The 16,660-nt window shown below is 48.1% G+C and overlaps 1 protein-coding gene across 2 annotated transcripts in view; it reads right to left on the bottom strand.

The window, feature by feature from the left end:
• The window catches only part of DAAM2 (dishevelled associated activator of morphogenesis 2), a 115,548-nt gene that overhangs the window by 73,913 nt on the left and 24,975 nt on the right, over positions 1 to 16,660 (bottom strand). The gene's annotated exons all lie outside the window — the stretch shown is intronic.

Consider the following 16,660-nt stretch of genomic DNA (forward strand, 5'->3'; position numbering starts at 1 on the left):
CAGGAGTTAGACTTCCTGGGTGCAAATCCCAGAGCCACTTCTCATCTGCTGTGTCATCTTTGGCAAGTTACTTAACCTCCCTGTGCCTCAGTTTCCCCAGGTGAAAATGAGAATAATAATAGTAATCTGCCTCAAAGATTGTGGGGATTAATTGTGGGGATTAATTTAGTGAGTCAGGTACAATGATTAGGGTAGCACCAGGCACCTATTCAGCACTAAATGTGAATAACTCACACCCTCTCAATGAGGTCTTTCAAGGGCATCTGAAATAGCAGCCCCACTCCCAGCACCTCCCATCTCCCTTCCCTTCATTTCCATGTAGACTTATCACCATCTGAGAGACTATACATCCCATGTATTTATTATCCCTCCCACAAGAATGTATATTCCATGGGGCATTTTTGTCCTTCATTCATTGCTGTATCCTCAGTGACTAGAATTACTACTTGGTGCATAATAGGCCCTTGTAATAAAGAAGGAATATATGAAACTTACTGTGTAGACTTGGGCAAGTTACATAACTGCCCACATGCCTTAGTTTACTCATCTGAGAAATAGAGATGATGCCCACACCCTCACACTGATGTGAAGATTAAATGAGGCAACATTTGTAAATAGGCCCACTCCAGTCCTTGGTACATGGCTGACCTGAGAGGATCAGTCTCTGCCTGATGGAGAAGGGCCTGAAATGGTTAATCCCTGACTCTCCTCCCCCATGCAAAGCTGGGCTGGGCTGCAGGACCACTGGCAGCTATCCAGGTGGAGGCTAAATGTCAGAGGTGTGTGCCTGTAGGGTGGCCCTGGTCCTGATGCAGTCTTGACCCAGGCAGCTGGAGCCCCTCGCCACCCCCTCCTGCTAAGCAGTGCTGCCTGGGCCTGGAGCATTTGGGAGTGCAGGAGCTGAGCGGTGGGAACCTCTGCAGGCCTGGGTCCCACGCCACATCCTGGCCTTGGGGGAGGTGGGCCCAAGGCCTGGACTTGCTTCCCAGCTATTCCCAGGCGGCTCGCTCTCCTGCTGGCCCAGCTGTGCTGCCTGAGCCGGAGGACTGCAGGGGTAGGTCTGTCTGTCAGCATCGCTTGTCCCCACTCATGACGAAGAAGACGTGGGCCTCAGCACAAGCACAGTCTGGACTCAGAGCCCCACTCTGTCAACCCTGAAGCCCACCTGCCTCCCTCCCTGGCAGGGAGTGTGTGGAATGGCAGTCACAGAGGACTCACCAGAGCCCAGTGACTCCAGCCTGTGGCTTCCCAGATTTCTCCAGTTTCTCACAATGCCCCAGCTTCTCAGCAACTTCCCTGAGAGCCATGCCTCTCCATGACTGACCCAGAAAGACACAAAAATAGACAGACACAGGCTTCAGTGTGAATGCTGGAGATGATAATGTAGCCCAGCATTGTCCCACGGTCATCCACTCCGCAACCGTCTATGAACCCCACTCTGGGCCAGACACTGTGCACTGTAGGATGCGGCAGTGAATAAAACACAGACCTGATCATCAAAAAGCTCCCAGTCGGAAAGGGGGTACACATGTGAGCAGGCCGGGTAGTGGGCAGAAGTATGTCGGTGGAGCTGCACAGGGAATGACGCAAGTATGGCTGAAGGGTCTCTAACTCAGCCTGGGGAAGGAGGGAGCATGAGAAATCTAGAAGGGTGGTTCCAAGGTGCTTCTGGCCAGCAACAACTTGCGGGTGAATAGAGGAGCTAATCAATGGAGAAATGATATTTCCCATTTCTGAGGGGCTGGCTCAGAACGGCTCTGGGGAGGGTGCCAGCTTCAGCTCCCATCCTCCCAATCTTCAAACCCTGTTACCAGAAACTAAGCCCTCTGAGGGCAGGGACCAGGTTCAGTCTGCATCCCTAGAATGAGGACAGGCATATATGGCAGGCACTGAGTACAAATGTCTGAGTGTGCCAATGAATAAACAAGCCCCTGAAGGTAAGATCACTACTGACCTGGGGACATGTTGCTTTTTTCTTATCCCACGGACATTCACATAAATTTCTATTGCCCAATTTCCTCTTGGTAAGTGTAAGAACTTTCACAGGCTATAAACTCTCCAACTGGTGCCAAACAAGGTGTCACGCAGCCTCCAACATGGGTATCTTTAGAGGGAACCAACCGTGGGGTTCTGCCCATCACCCTGAGTGCTGCCAGCCTCCCCATCGATGGTCACCACCGTCACACTCCTGTGGTATACCCTGGGAAAAGCCGCAAGAATCACACACCACTGAGGACAACGGCCAGAAGTCGCTGCCAATGTTTGTGGCTCGGTATTTACAGAAAAACAGGATCATCCTGTGCTTGCAACACACAATCAGTCACAGGCGCATGTGCAGGCCCATCCACACGCCCTGTGTGGAACACACAGCCTGCTCCCCAGGCCCCTGCCGTCAACGAAAGTATACAAGGAAGAGATGCCAATTGGATTTATCTGTTTAAACACCATCCTGTGAAGCTGGTCCCTGGGTCAATTATCCAAACAGTAACCATTCTTGCTTCCTTCTTAAAGAAAAACTGTAGAAAGCATAAATTCTCCTTGCATTTCTGCTATTCATTCATGCAGCCAATATTTAATAAGGACCTACTATGCGTTAGCCCCTGCCAGTGGAACTATGCTATGGTTTGCAAGTCTGTGTTCCCTCCAAAATGCATATGTTGAAACTTGATCTTTGTTGTAACAATATGAAGGGTGGGGCTTTTTGGGAAGTGATTATGTCATGATGGCTCCACCTTCATGAATGGATTAATGTCTTATAAAAGGGCGGGAGGCTGAGGCGGGCAGATCATGAGGTCAGGAGATCGAGACCATCCAGGCCAACATGGTAAAACCCCACCTCTACTAAAAATACAAAAATTAGCCTGGTATGGTGGCACGCACCTACAGTCCCAGCTACTCAGGAGGCTGAGGCAGGAGAATCGCTTGAATCCAGGAGGCAGAGGCTGCAGTGAGCCGAGATCGCGCCACTGTACTCCAGCCTGGCGACAGAGCAAGAATCAGTCTCAAAAAAAAAAAAAGCAGGGGGTGCTGGAGGGAATTAGCTTAAGCCCTTTTAGCCCTTCCATTCCTTCTGTCATGTAAGGACACAGCGTTCTTTCCCTCCAGAGGAAGGGAAGGAACACTGACATGCAAACCATAGCATAGTTCCACTGTCAGGGGCTAAAGCATAGCAGGTGCTTATTAAATATTGGCTCCATGAATGAAGAGCAAAAATGCAAGGAGTACCTATGCTCTTTACAGTTTTTCATTAAGAAGCAACAAAAGAATTAAGAAATATTTAAGAATTTCTTAATTCTTAAAATTAAGAAGCAGAGGGCAGCCCTCACCAGACACCAACCCTGCTGGCACCTTGATCTTGCACTTCCCAAAGTCCAGAACCATAAGAAATGTTCTTTTGGTTTATAAATTACCCAGTGTGTGTAATATTGGCACAAACGGACTAAAACATACTAGAAATGCAAAACTGAACCAGTCAGAGCTTTGCATTCTGGAAGCTAATAGTCTAGTGACAGACAGAACAGTGGCTTTCAAACACTGTGCTCAGTGCTTTATCAGGGACAGGCCTGTGCGAGCAGAGGTGACAGGGAACCCTACCTGCCTGAAATTGATGGGGAGGAGGAGGGGTTAGAGAGACTTTACAGGTGTGGTGATTTTTGGACTGAGTCCTGAAGGACAGCTAGGCGTTCCCCAGGTATGAGCCTTCAGGTAGTGGCAAGGGCAAGAGTTAGAAATGTGAGTGGCAGGGCAGGCAGAGCTTGGGCAGCTGGTAAGGAGATGACCTGAGAAGTAGTCCAGGGCTCAGACATGAAGGGACCATACTCCTTGAATTCTGAAACTGGGTTTGGGATTTTCCAAATTCCCCTTTGGTCCATTAAGAGAATCCATTCTCAGACCGAGGGGGTCAAGGGGTATCACACTTCACACAAAGACAGAGACCCTGAAGAGTAATCCAGGCCTGAGGACCCCAAGGAAAAGAGTCAGGGAGAAGAATCCTCCAGTCACTGTTTCTGAAGCCCAGGTCTCCGCATTCTACCAGGCCCAGAGGCACCTCCATGAGCCACACACACACAGCCAAGCCGTGAGTGACAGCCACCATGCCCTGGGGCAAACAAGCACCATTCCACAAACCCAGACCCAATAATCAGACTCTAAAAAAGACTACCCCTTTCAACTCCTGGATAGCTGTGCCTTCCCCTCTTGGGATGTCACACTCTCCACCTGTGTGTGTGAACGGACTCAACTCCTCCTTTCTCCTACATGATCTGCAGGAGGCCTCTCATACAGCTGCTGGGATGCACAAGATATTGAGAACAAAGGTGACTACCATTTCAAGACCCTTTCGCAAGCAAGAAAGCTGAGGTCCAAGAAGCAGGCTGCTTGCCTCAGGACCCACAGCAAACTCATGCCACAGCCATGTCTAGAACCCAATTCTCAAATTCACAGCACAGAACTCTCTCTCCCACCATAGAATAGTCACAGACAAATCCTGCTTTGCTTCCTGGTTTCTCCTGAGTTTCTACTGAACTGGGAACCACAACAACAAAAGTGCAATATAAAAACAAAAATTAAAAATTCCAAAAATCTTAGCCAAGATGCATTCATGAATATTTCCCCTAAGTATTGTGAGCCCTGCTAGGATCCAAGCGACACAGTCTTTCTCTTTAAATATTCCCAAATACTCCAGAAACGAACTCCCAACTTCTGATTTCCTTACCTCAGATTTTCTCTTTGAAGCCTGGAGAGTACTTAGAAACTTCTCTTTAAAAAGGGAAGGTGCTCCTGACAGTCATTCCAAGAGATTTGGACTTGCCAAGCTGAAGTTACAGAAACCTGTGACTATGCATACTAATTATTATTATTTGCCTACCATTAGTATGCTTTTTCACATTTCACATCTGATTTTTTATGTACATTTTTCTTAATTTTTGTGTGCAAACAGTCCTAACATGAAGTGAAAAAAATCATCGGCAAAAGGAGAAAAGCAAACAAACCAACCAGGGATTCGAGAATTTCAGGAGGCTCAGGAGGCAAATTGGATATGTTCTCCAGGAAAGGGGAGTTATTGGTCGTATCAGCTACACACCCGATTACCTGAGGATTCCACTGGAAATGAAAAAGAGAGAAAGAGGAGGAGTCGAGAGTCCCCCAAAACCCCAAGTGGCTTCTCCCCAGCTTTAGAACACCACAGGGATGCTCACCTTCTAAGAGACTTGCTTTCCTAGAATAGCCCCAGTGCCTCGCTGTGGACTTGTGCTGTGAATGACAAAGTACTCATGGCAGGGAGCCCCCAGGGTTCCAGCAGGTAAGGAGAAGACCCTCAAAAGTAAAATAAAAATAAAAAAAAATCTGCTACTAACTGGCAGTTGTTTGAACTAGTTATACCAGAGACCAGGAGCAGGCCGTACAATCGCTTCTTCCCCAGGGCTCTTCTCCTGAGCTGAGCAGATGCCAGCCGTGTGTTTATCATTTCTCCCCACTATCTTTTAAGGCAGCCGCATCCCAAGCCAGCAGGCAGAAGCTGGACCAAGACACATTTCTGAAGGGGAAGGAGGCCAGGTTCACTGCACCAGGCATGAAATATGCCTTATCTCATATTTGCCAACACACCTGCACCATGGGGACACACAAAATGTGAACCTCATCCCCATTTCCCACTAGAAATTAGAGGTTCACAAAGCCCAAATAATGTGTGCTGGGCCATTTAGCAATGGTAGAGCAGGACTGGGTCTCCCTCCTATTCCATTCTAACCAAGAGGTACCAGGACCACTGCATGTAGTGTGCAGGCTGTGACTGCAAGAGAATCCCACATCCAAGGAGATGCATGAGCCCACCCTGCCTGCAGGGCTTGTCCACCTGGGAGAAAGTACACTCAATACAGATATCAGGGTGCAGAAAGCCAGTCCCACTTACGCTCCCTCCACTCCCAGAGTCCAATTCCCACCTGCCCAATCACAGCCATGGTGGGAGCAGGGGAAGGGCATATCTTATCCCTGGTACCACAGAGAGAGTATGTGATCAGGTGAGATGGTGATTGTGTGTGTGAATGCACAGCCAGGCTCAGGAAAGTGCCCAACACACACACACTGGCAGAGCTGGGCCACTTTACAGGATTATGCTTAACTATGTTTCATTTAAGAAACAAAGTTCCCCCGCTACCCAATTCCCAACCTTGTTTTTTGTTTTGTTTTGTTTTGTTTTGTTTTGAAACATAGTCTTGCTCTGCTGCCCAGGCTGGATTGCAGTGGCAATCTCAGCTCACTGCAACCTCTGCCTCCCGGGTTCAAGCAATTCTCCTGCCTCAGCCTCCTGAGTAGCTGAGACTATAGACGACTGCCACCACGCCTGGCTAATTTTTGTATTTTTAGTAGAGACAGAGTTTTCCCATGTTGGCCAGTCTGGTTTCAAACTCCTGACCTCAGGTGATCTTCCCGCCTTGGCCTCCCAAAGTGCTGAGATTACATGCATGAGCCACCACACCCAGCCCAACAAAGACCCTTCTTAAATTCACACCCAGGCCCTGCATGGCTAAGCAGCCTCTCTGATCAGGCTGTCCTTTGGCAGCTGGCAGGTCAGCTACCTGGGCCCCTCTGAAGCCACCCCAGGTCACCTCTCATCATTCTCCTCCAGGAGCTAGACTGTTGGGATAACCTGGCTCTGGAGAGGAAGACTGGCAAGTCCCAAGAAAGTCTTTTTGTGTCTCCCCGTGCTATTCTCACCCTGCTGGCCTTTCCCCATGCCCTCACCCATGATGAATGCACCCTGGAGGGGGAAAGAGGAACAGAAATTCCATGCTCTGGACCCTGCCCGGAGCTGGCTTCCCAACCATGCGACTTCTGTGGCACCTGGTCTTGCTGGGAAGGCACCAGTGGGTCCTCTCCAGCTCAAACATCTGCCTCCCTCAGCTCGTCTTGCCTGTAGGAGCTGGCCAGCCTCTCCTGCATGCTATGCTGATGCAAAGTCCTCTGTCCTGAATCGGGAGAACCACCCCTGTCAGGGATGTGGGGTTTGTTTTCTTAATTAACTGAAAATGCTAACATGGGAGCCCGAGAGCTGGCAGGGGCCTGGCCTTCAACGGCTGCTAGAAAAAATTCTTGCTTTGAAATCTGGATCTCTAATGCCCCACATGGGATGTCAAAACAAACAGAGACACTCGATCCTGGAGCACAGGGCCTGGGGCCGGTTCAGGTTACAGGGCCAGAGATGGATTTAGCTACAGGATGCCACAGCAACCAACAGGTGACCAGATCCTGATTTCCCAAAATGGTACAGCTAGACCCCAAGAAGCCCCGTGCTGGGGCACGGGCTCTAGGGGGATGGGGAGAGGTCATTGGGATTTATGCCAGCAATACTTCCTGAGTGCCTACTGCCCAGCAGGCATGGAGCTGGGGGCAGGGAAGGCTGCTGATAGCCAAGTTCTATTGACTCCTGCTCTTGAGGAGATAAAATTAGGAACAAATTGCTAATGTATAGCACAGAAGGCCCCCAGAGCTGAAATATTTACTATCAAGGCCTTTGCAGATAATGTTCACTGGCTCCTAATGTAGACAGAAAAGGGTAGAGTGGAGTCTGGAGAAAAGACGACCAGAATGACCACCCAGAGCCCAGCTGAGGGACAGTAACCAGAGAGTGGAGATACAGTGGAGCATTATTCAAAAGCAGGGATGACAGCAAGACCCAAAACCCCAGTAGGGAGAGGAGGGAAAGGAGATGGAAGAGGATGGAGAAGCAGGGGTCCTGAGTCTCCCGCCTCCAGCCTCCTGGACTGGCAGGACATCTGATCCAGAAAGGATGCTGATTGCCCAGCCCCATCTAAGGGCCAAGGCACCAGGCTAGCACGATACAGCCCTGCATGCCCCCAGGGTGGTGGGGCCCAAGTCGCATGCACAGTTCCCTACACCAGGGATCATGCCATGGCCTTCTCACCTAACAGCTGGGCCTCAAGAGAGGTCAGAAGTTCTGAATGACCAGAAAACATCCCTCTTTGGGAGGAAGTGGCAAAGTGTTCCAGGGAGGCCCCGCATTTCCCCTTCCCGGCACAAGTCATCCCATCTGCAAAGGCCCAGAAAGGAGCAAGTTTGCTGGAGGTCAGAGATGCTATGTCAGAGCAGAGCACCCCAATCCGAACTCCAGGGCCTTCCTTTTTCCTGACTTGCCTGTTCCTCTCTGAGTCTCTGGCCTAGGTCCATCCTGAGCTTGGAGACCAGGAGGTTAGAAGATTCAGAACCCCCAAGCTGCTTTGCCCCAACCTAAACCCCTCAGTTTTCTTCATCCCCCAGGAGAGGGGGGATGTTGAACCATTTCCTCTTGGGACACCCATACTGCACCTCTCCCTTCCTGCAATGGAATGGGTCGATGTAGCCTTCCTTAATCTTTGGGCCTTTGAAGCACACAGTGTAGAGCCCGGTTTGAGAAACAAAGCATTCAAAGTTAAAAACTATCATTTTAGGAAACCACTCGGTGCCCACTTGTACAGAAACACAAACCTGGGGACTAAAATCACATGCCAACAGTAGGTTATTGGGTGGTCATTCAGATGATTCAGAATAAATGCCTCCAATTTTTAGAGTATTATTATTAAAATGAAAACAAAGAAACATTTCTCAAAGAAAAGCACATTCTCAAGCAGAGTCTCAGACCTTAGAGAAAACATTCACATAATGTTCCCAGGGGTCTCTGGGGCCCAGTGTGAAGGGCTCTGGCTAGGGGTGAGGACCAGGCTACGGAGTTAGGTTGCCCTGGACCCCTCCCTGTCCCAGCTGTGTCCTGACTGCCCTCTACAATGGCTGCCACACAGTAGAGCAGCCATTCAACTTTGTTGAACACCCAAATGAATGAATGGTTAGATGAATTAAGAGGCTCATCCTGGCTCTGCCATTTACCAGCCTTGCATCTTTAAGGAAAGGTCCTTCATCTATGAGCCTTAGTTTCTTCATCTGTGAAATCTACAAAATTAGTCACGAGTCAATAAACTACTGCAAGAATTAAATGAGATGCAAAGCCTTTAGCAGAGTGATTAGTGCATTCAAGGTACAGAATAAATGGTAACTATTATTGTTACTTTTCAAAAATGGCTTTACTCTCACATCTCAAATATCTTTCCAGCTCTGTACACCTTCCCTATTCCATCATGCCACATTATATTTTGGTAAATCCCTGGCACAAAGCCTGGCACAAGTAGGAACACAGAAAACATGTGTTGAAGCATAGTTTAACAGAAAGCGCCTCTGAGCTGGAAACCCTGGCCGCGGGTGGGTGCCGGGGGCTGAGGTTTCTAGCATCTCCTGCCTCCTCCATGGGAGACCACCTCTTTGTCGCAGACCTCAGCCCTCCAAACTGTACCTGAGCATTCAAGGCCAGGAAGCTCACCTGTGTCCATGCCACAGGAAATGGGGCAAGGGGGCATTTGCTCTGCAGAGGGTGGGGGTGCTGGCTGAGCCCATCCCCCTGCTGCAGACTTCTCTTCCCATTCCTTCTCACTCCAGCTCTGGGGAGCGTGGGCCTCCCCCCAGGCAGCGTTCCCAGGCTTCAGCAGTAACAGGCTCTCCATTCTTCCCTGCCCTTGGCAGACCTGCCTCCTCCCACTACGACACTGTCTGCTGCTGCTCATGGGCAACTGCCTCAATCCAAGGAGACAACGCAGACCTCTTGGGGCCCAGGCCTGGTCTGTCCCCTGACCCTATAGGAAGAAGAGGAATTGGTCTGAGTCTCCTGCTGAGATAGACTCACAGGGTCACTCATTTTACCCTCAGGCTGCAAATGTCATTGGTCTCTGGCATCTTCACAAACAGCACTCACTGACCACACTTCGTTTTTCCCAAATGAGGGAGAAATCTGACATCCGCCCCTCCCGGATCTTCACACCTTGGGCCAAGCTCCAGCTACGTTCAGATGTCAGCCCCCACCTCCCTGCCTGAAGGATGACAACCACCAGGAGAAGGGGGGCCTATCTCCAAGTTCAAGACTCGCTACCCACTGGGGATCCCAGCCCCCACCTGTGTCTCCTCCTTCTCATATTTGCCTATCGGATACTATCGGGAAGAGTCACCAGAACTCAATCCAAAATCAGAAATCCGCAATTCAAGGAAGAGGATGTAATGCGGCTTTCTTTCGCTTACCAAGTTTATCCAGCTATTTTCCAACTTTCTTTTTAGGGATCCTGAGCTCAGTCCTCAAGAATTACCTTCTCATGTCCCAGAGCTGGGCACTGGGAGCCCAGGTCCACAGCAGGGAGCTGCAGACAGGGAGTCCTTCTGCGGGCATGGATTCCTGGGGCGGGGTGTGCTTGATCTGAGGCAGTGCCTCCTCCTCTGGAGGCTTCAGTACTAAAATCTAGCCCAGGAGGGTCCCAGCCACAGCCCGGCAAGGCATCCAGCAAGGGAGGCAGGGCCACTGTCAGGAGCAGCATGTGTGGCTGTCTTTCTTAAAGGGACAGCCTGCCCCAAGAGCCCAAGGGGAGTGGAAACGCTAGAAAGGAAGGAGCAAGGGAGGATGAGCCAGCATCCTGTAGGGAAAAACTCTGAACACACACCAGTCCGTGACCGGCACTAGCCTCCACGAGCTTCTCCACTTTCCTGATGTGGAACATGGAGGCAGAAAGACCCTTCCCCAGGGGAAGCTGTCCTCCTGTAGCTCCAACTCCAGGGCTGAACTCACCCAGAGGGTGTTGCAATAACCCATAAAAATATTAATTATTTACTATGTACACAGCACTTTCCTAAGTGCTTTGCATGACGAAACTGATTTAGTCCCCATAGGAACTTCCGGAGGTGGGTATTGTGATTATCATTCCCATTTTATGGATGAGGAAACTGAGGCCTGGAGCTAGTAAATTGCCAAGGTCTTACAGGTAATACGTGAAAAAGTTAGGATTTCAACAAAACTGATTCTGCTGGAGCTCAACCACTCATCTTCTACCGACCTTGTCTGCAGGGTAAATTTCTCTTTTCATCTTTATAGCTTTGTGTATTTTCCACATTCTAAAATAAGCATTATTCTGTATAAAGAGAAAAAAAAATACAGATTCCACTTTCTATCTCTCACTCCAGTATTTCAACCAAGACGAGACTAGAGCAAGAAGATAAATGTATTCTACATGGAAGCTCTAAGAGGAAGGAGAGTAGCAAAATTAACAGGACAGTGCAGCAACACTATGATTAAATCTATTTGAGTTAAGTTTTGCCTATTATAGATCCACAGGCAGGTTTTAAATAAAATTAAAGCAATCACTTTTTCTTTCAGCCAGAATTGAAATAAAAAGTTTTTTAAAACCCGGTAATTGAAAAATTCAGTGAAGTCCAGGCTCCTCATACATTATCCAAGACCTTTCCTAATTTGATCACCAGCTCCCTCCGCAGCTTCCCCCACATGGTGCCACCCACCCCACCCAGCCACCAGGCCGGATTACCAGAGGTTTCCATAAGCCTCTCCAGCACGCTGCCACTCGCTCAGGCTAGGATGCCCATTCCCTCTGCCTGTGCGGTCTTTGCCATCTTTCCAGACCAGGTGAAACTGTCAGTGCTGCTATGGAGGCTTCCACCCCCATGAGCAGAGTGCTGAAAGTTAAAAACTCCCTCCTCTGCACTCCCACAAGCTTTGCCCATTGCTATGGACTGAATGTGTCCTCTCACAATTCCTAGGTTGAGGAAGAATTCCCTATCTGATGCTATGTGTAGGCGGGACCTTTGGGAGATGATTAGGTCATGAGGGTGGAGCTCTCCTGAACAGGATTCATGCCCTTATAAAAGAGACCCCAGAGAGCTGTCTCACCCGATCTGCCATATGAGGACACAGTGAGAAGGCTGAACCACCAGACATCAAATCTGCCAGTGCCTGGATCTTGACTTTCCAGCCTCCAGAACTGTGAGAAATAAGTGTTTGCTGTGTGAGTCACCCAATCTATGGTATTTTGTTAGAGCAGCTTGAACTAAGACATCATCCAAAGTCTGTTGTTAGAGGTGGCATCACATTGTATGCTAATTAACCGAGCATCTTTTTTTCACTTTTCTGTCCCCAGCAGCTAGCACTAAAATTGTGTGGAGTCAGGCAGCACATGATCGTAATTCTGTTTGAGAGTGTGTTTGGTTCTGAGGGCCCTTCCTCATGAGTTACCTCATTTGAACTTCACAACAATGAATGGCATTAGATGTGTCAAATGTTAGTACTGGAGGAGGTAAGTAGCACTTGAGGTCCTTGTAACTCTGCCCTTTGAAGACTAGGTTTGCCCAGATGTACTTGAAGGACTGGCCAGGCTCCCCAAGCCCATTTTCAGCTGGGCCAGACTCTACCCCCCGTACCTGCCTTCCACAGGCCTCCCCGTGCTCCAACCTAACATCCTCTTGTCCTCAGCTTCCTCCAGCCAAGCCGAGCACCAGTGGGCACAGAGATGATGATGATGCTCACCAGCTGGGGTGTAGGCCGCATTCTCTGTGAGTGAGTGCATGCAAAATGGCCAGACCACTGGTGAGGGGCCACATTTTCACGTAAGAACCCAGAACAATTCTGCCAGTTTTATGGAGGAAAACCCTGTTCCACATCCCCGGGGCTGTACCTCCTGGCACTGCCATCACTGAGAGAGGGTGTGGAACAAAGGCACACAGAATGTCAGAGCCAGAAGGAACCTTAGAAATCGCATTGCCCAACCCCACTCTAGACAGGGAAACGAGGGCCCAAACTCGGGAGGGACTTGTCAGAAACACAGTGACTCAGTAGCAGAAGACACAGAGCGACAGCTGGCTCCTGAGCCCTTTTGGATGATTCTGACCCAAGCAAGAAAAAGGAAACTCAAGAGTTTATACTAAAAGGATGTCACAAAGGCCAAATTAATTGCAAGGCATTCTTCAATTACACAGCACACAAATGGGCTTTAAATGCAACATCACACACAGAAAACATGTTATAAAGAAAACAATACAGAAGTGTAACAGAGGAAGATGTTCAGTAACAGTGTTCAAATTTAGTGACCCTGGAGCCAAGCCACGCTACAACCCACGTTCTTCCATGAGGTCCCCCTACGAATGAATTGAGCAGGTAGAGCTAAATCTAACACTATTTCTGTATTGTGTTAGTAGAATGCATTAACATGAAAATACCACAGATTAATACTTTCTTTCATCCTCAGATAAAATAATTTATAGTTGTGCCAGTTGTTGGTGTTTAGTCAAATACTGTTGGTCCCCACCCCCAATTGCACACAGTGGATTGTACTTCCCTGGGTACTTGTGTTGGGTGGGGCCATGTGACTAATTTTGGTGCACTCGCTGAAAATAGAAGGTGAGTGTCACAAGGGTTAATTCTGTATGTCAATTTGGCCATGGGACCAGGTATTTGGTCAAACACCAGTATAAAGGTTGCTGTGTGGTTTTTTTGTTGTTGTTTTTTGTTTTTTTTTTTTTTTTTGGAGATAGAGTTTCACTTTGTCACCCAGGCTGGAGTGCAGTGGCATGATCTCGGCTCACTGCAGCCTCCGCCTCCCAAGTTCAAGTGATTCTCCCGCCTCAGCCTTCCAAATAGCTTGGGACTACAGGCATATGCCACCATGCCTGGCTAATTTTTGTATTTTTAGTAGAGATGGGTTTCACCATGTTGGCCAGGCTGGTCTCAAACTCCTGACCTTGGGTGATCCACCCACTCTGACCTCCCAAATTACTAGGATTACAGGTGTGAGCCACCATGCCCAGCCAGATTTTTTGTTTTTTTGTTTTTTTGACATGACATGAACACTTAAATCAGTAGACTCTGAGTAAAGCAGATTACCCTCTATAATGTGGGTAGGCCTCATTCAATCAGTTGGAGGCCTTCAGAGAAAATGACCGAGGTCCCCCAGTGAAGGGAACTCTATCCCCAGACTGCCTTCAGTCTTGAGCTGCAACATCAGCTCTTTCCTGGGTCTCCAGCATGCTGGCATGCCCTGCAGATTTTGGACTTACCAGTCCCACAATCATGGGGGCCCATTCCTTAAAACAAATCCAGATATATGTAGAGAAACAGCCTATTGGTTCTGTTTCACTATAGAACCCTGACAAAAACAAGCATCATTAGTGGTCTAGAGCTTTTAATTGTGAGGACCAGATTCCCTTTTCCTTTAGCACAGCAACTGTCAACATTGAAGACAAGGCCTGTTCTGCCAGCCTCAGTTCCTAAGGGACCATAACAAGCAGAGCCACTCTGTTAACCCACTACAGACAGATAGCATGAGTAAGAAATAAACCTGTGTTGTTTTAAGTCACTGAAATTTGGAGTTGGTGTGCTATTAAGCCTAATCTTATACTGACTGAAGCGCTCATTGTTTATCTTAGATTTAAGACATTAGGGGGCTAGGAGAGAAACCCAGAAAAGTAATAGAACCATAAAAGGATTTTGATCCTGGCCTCCCAGAAAGACTCCTGGACACACAGCCCTTCCTCCAGCTGCACAGCTTCCCTGTTGTCTATCTTGGGATCCTGGAAGTCTTAACCCAGAATCCAACCACGGTTGTGTAAGTGCCTCAGAGGTACGATCTCACTGCTGAAACTTCCCCAGAAAATGTTCAGAGCTCAGCTGAAGAATCTGACCTGGGCCTAGGATGGGAAGCCCTCCAAAGAACAAAAGTTTCCACTACGGCAACAAGAATGTTAAACATGATTCTAAAAAAGTTCTCAGTAAGAGAAATGTGATGATGAGTATTTATAAGCCAAAAACCAAAGGCCGTTCCCTAGTTCCTATGAGGTTTTCTGCCACATGGGGAGGGTCAACAGGACTAGAGATGGTACTGGAAACAGACATGGATGTCCTTGGCTCTATTACAGATGGGTTAAGTGTGAAGCCTTTGAGAAAATGCAGTCACAAAGTGCTGATGATTCTCCTTGGAAATCAAGGGGGACCCAGAGGCTGTTGGGACTCCTCCATACCTTTCTTCTCAATGAATAAATTCAGGCCCCTGAACTTAAATAGTCTACAAAGTGTGGGGTAGAATAAAATATAATGGACTTGAACTATTACAGGAACTATTTAGCTTAGACCAGCAGCTCTCAAAACTGGAGGTGGCTCCCCATCACACTCCTTACCCCTAGAGACATTTGGCAATGTCTGGAGATGTTTTGTGGTTCTCATAACTAGTAAATGGTACTGGGATCTACTGGGTAGAGGCTAAGGGTGCTAATAAGCCTCCTATAATACAAAGGATAGCCCACTTGGTTGGTTAGCCCACCAACCAAGAATTATGTGGGCTAGTATCAAGGTTGAGAACCTGTGGCTGTGATCCAATCCCTCATTATGAGGGTGTGAAGGTTTAGAACAAGAGCAGAGGAACATTTATAGAGCATTATGCCCCATTGCAGAAAATATATTGCGGTCAAACTGTGGGACCTCAGACCAGCAGTATCAGCATTACCTGTGAACATGTTAGAAATGCGCAGCCTTGGGCTCTGCCCCAGACTCCTGGATCAAATTCTTTCTCAAGTATTTATTGAAAAAAATACAACGTGTGATTCATATACCTATAGAGAAAAACCAAAACTGACTATCACTAAAGCATCCTGAGAGGTAGCACAGTTCATGTCAGCAGGAAAAATGAATCTTCATTGCTACTCTCTTTTTTCTATGAGGGAGGAATTCAGCATGAGAATCAGGGTAGAAGATCCGTTCTTTAGAAGTTGTCTTTGGATTTGCAAAGTGAACTGAGGAGTGGGGCTGGAAAATAAAGATAGCTGAATTACTCAAAATAATAAAGAGGGGGACCTGTTTGAGTGAGTTGCTGGTGAGCACCAAGACAGAGAGGAGGACGAAGACCAAATGACATAACCTTTGGCCAAGCAATCTCTTTTAGAATAAGGTTATCCAGTATTCAATTCTAAATTGTTGTAATACAAATACCCTTGGTCTCCCCAGACCTCCTTAAAGTTCACCACATTCACGAAGCCTTGTGTAAATGGTGTGTGTGTGTGTGTGTGTGTGTGTGTGTGTGTGTGTGAGTAAACCAGGGGTATGGGAGTAATTTCACATCTGGGTCAACACAGTGCAGAAGAGTTCATGGTTTGCATGAAACCAATGAGAGTTAATGTTTCCTGTGGGCTTGCTATGTGCAAGGCACTGTTTAAGTATTTAATACTTAACAGACACAGCCTCATTGAATGCTCACAGCTGCCCTGTGGGAAATAACATTGTGATTTCATATTAGGGATAAGAGGTCTGCAGCAGAGGGAATTTATGCCACTCGCTCAGGGACACCCATACAATGAGTGAGCCTTAGAGACAGAATTGAAATCTCAGCAGTCTGGCTCCAGAGTTCATGTTGTTAATTTCTGGGCCACCATGCTTGTCACCTAGGGGTAGTTAATAATCTTAACGAATTCAATGGAAATAGGAACTCAGAGCCAGAGGTGAAAAATATAAGCCACCACCACTTATTTTGGAATCTCTAGACCTGTATTTCCCAGGCTTCAGTGTGCACCATGATCACCATGCGAGCTTGATAAGACACAAACCGCTGGGCTGCACCCCTAGAGCTTGATCCAGGAGCCTTGGGCAGAGCCCAGGGATGTATATTTCTAATGAGTTCACAGGTGATGCTGACACTGCTGGTCTAAGGTCCCACAACTTGAGAACCAATGCCCTATGTTTGTGGCAGTGAGATTCAGCTAATTTATTCTGAATCTCAAAGACAGGGCTCCTCGGGGGACATCT

This window comes from Colobus angolensis, unplaced genomic scaffold (genome assembly GCF_000951035.1).
Source record: "Colobus angolensis palliatus isolate OR3802 unplaced genomic scaffold, Cang.pa_1.0 Scaffold105, whole genome shotgun sequence".
NCBI lineage: Eukaryota > Metazoa > Chordata > Mammalia > Primates > Cercopithecidae > Colobus > Colobus angolensis.